Source organism: Triticum dicoccoides, chromosome 2A (genome assembly GCF_002162155.2).
Source record: "Triticum dicoccoides isolate Atlit2015 ecotype Zavitan chromosome 2A, WEW_v2.0, whole genome shotgun sequence".
In the NCBI taxonomy this organism is placed as follows: Eukaryota; Viridiplantae; Streptophyta; class Magnoliopsida; order Poales; family Poaceae; genus Triticum; species Triticum dicoccoides.
This window is the reverse complement of record NC_041382.1, coordinates 643,578,806-643,581,516: the sequence shown is the minus strand read 5'-3', so window position 1 is coordinate 643,581,516 and position 2,711 is coordinate 643,578,806.

The window sequence follows — 2,711 nt, the reverse complement described above, 5'->3', positions numbered from 1 at the left end:
CCCGAGTGGAGTCAGCATAGATAGCCTGAAGATAACCTTGCGCTCCCAGAAGTGAAGCTGGCATGTAACGGAAGTCGGTGTTCCGAAGCAGGCCAGTGCGAACTCGCATGATGGTCATCATGGAATAGGCAGCATCCTGCATAGCCATCTCAACAGTAACCCCGAGTCCATAGGAACAGTGAAGGGGCTCGGTAGATCCAGGATAAGAAGGAAATATCCTGACGGTGCAGAAATATTGGCTTTGATTAAAGTCTCGGAATTGCTCTTCGACGGTGTATTCGGGATACTAACGGTAACCCGTCTCGATCATTACCCGGACTAACATAGCAGTATGACCGGGCACGTCAAGGCACCGGGTCAGGCGAACCACTTGGTTTTGAGCACGGTTGGCCATCTGAAAGCACAACCACAATGCAAAGACATTAGAATTTGTAGGGAAAATTGGACAGCATAACAGCTGTAAATGCTCAGAAAAGGATTTGAGACATCCACAACAGTTTGCAATACCACTCAACAACATCATATCAAGGTTCTGATTCAGTTAGTAACATACTAAAAATAGTAGAAACTGAACTAAGCTTGTAACAACAATCCTATAAGCTACTACGGATTAGTAACACGTGAACCTGATAGAAGAAGAGAGCCTAGTCCTTAACCCACGTTGAATGAGAAGAGAATGACTCATATCAGAGGGCATAAGGTAAAGGAGTAAAAGAGCCTTACGTTCCCTCCCACAATCAATTCCCCTACATATAACTAAAGCATTTCTAGACTCGACATCGACCATTTTGGCTCAACGAACCTACAGGCAGTCCGGCTCTGATGCCAACGCTGTCAGGACCCCGATTCCAAGCCACATCGATCTAGCCGGTAACACCTCATATCACTTTGCGGCCTCACGCACGGTATCCCACGGGTGTCGCCTTACCATGGCCCGGGACCGTTTGCGCCTTTTGGCTCACGTATATGATAGTGTCGCTAGCATCCATATGACAGAGAACCCGGGCCGACATGGCTAGTCGTGAACCCAAAGCGGCACAGACTTATGGAGACAGGCATACATGAATCACATCGAGCATGTCGGTCATCAGTGAGTGATTCCGGGCTGTAGCACTAGGCTAACAGGGCTCCAGGGAACCTGGGCTGTAGCAGGCTAGGCAGGACTCCGGAAGTCACCGCGTGACATTTCCCCGAAGGGACAGACATAGGAACGACGTGAAACACATGCCGGCCAGTCAAGTGTCCTGAGTAGTAGTGCTGGGCTAGCAGGACTCCGGTGAACCGGGCTGTAGCGGACTACTATGGCTCGAGGAACACTAGACTACATTTCCCCATAAGAAAGGCTGCCAAGGATAAACAACTAGATTGTCGGATCCCACTCATACCAAGCATTTCAATCATACATACAATATGCCCGATATGAGTACATACAACATGGCATCACAACAAAACTCTACAACTCAAGTACTTTATTTAAAGGCTCCAGAGAGCCATACATAACATGTTCATACAGATAGGGGTCACAAGACCCGACACTCAAGTCATACAATCATACAAGCACAAGCGGAAGCAACTAGTCTGAGTACAGACACTAGAAAGAAAGAAGGCTTCTCGAAGCCTGTCTATCTACATAGGCCCCTCCATGGCCAGGATCACCACCTGGGTGGCTAGTCACTCGTTGACGTCAAGGTCTACGTAGAACCCATCGGAGGGGGCGGTGTTGTCGTCTGAAACAGTAATTAAGCAAACATGAGTACAAAGGTACTCAACAAGTCTTACAACAGAACCTACTATACATGCTCATTCTCAAGAAGGTGGTGGGGTTATTGCAGCAAGCCAGCTTTGACCCTTGGCTACGCTATCCTACGGAACTCCACTAGTAAAATAGTTTTCGCACACGAGTCCACTACTCACCAACACAATACTCCACCGGGGATCCTCCCTCGTCATCCTACGAGAGGGCCATCCTGGGTACTCACACTTATCTTGAGTCTTTTAGTAGTATCTATTAACTTGTCTATGAACTGTATAGGCAACCAAGTAGTCCTTTACCGCGGACGCGGCTATTCGAATAGTTTTATACCCTGCAGGGGTGTACTTCGTCACACATGTTTCCACCGCTTAGAGTCTGCGCACGACATGTGCTCGGCAGACTTCTAGCGAATACCGACGTGGGTGTAGACCACGACCTGACTAACCTCACAAGTCTCTAGTCCAGGTTTATCGCCTATTCAGGTTCCATCCGCAAGGAAATCCGGCCGGGGTGTCCTCAACGTCCCCAAACGATGTGTACAGAGTCCCGAGACGCCAAACGGGCGCCCGGCATACCCGGCCACAATGTATCTACCGCATCATAGCACACCCCTAGGGTCAGTGCTACGCACGGCCGCCAACACATAACCTACAAACACAAGAAACTAGTTGCAACTCCTGGACAGAGGACGAGAGGGGTCATATTTCAGGGCCCAATGTGTGGTAGTAGCTGAATCTTAAATCACGCATACAGATCTCAGTTCTTATGGACGGTCTCAATGAAACAACCCACCATGTACTCCTACATGGCCTCTCATCGATACCTTTACCAAAACATGTTCAACACATCCCTCACATTACCGACATAATCATATCACTCTAGCCCATCACCCAGATGAACCAGACCTGACACAACTCTAAGCATAGCAGGCATAGCAAGGTAGGAATCACATACATGG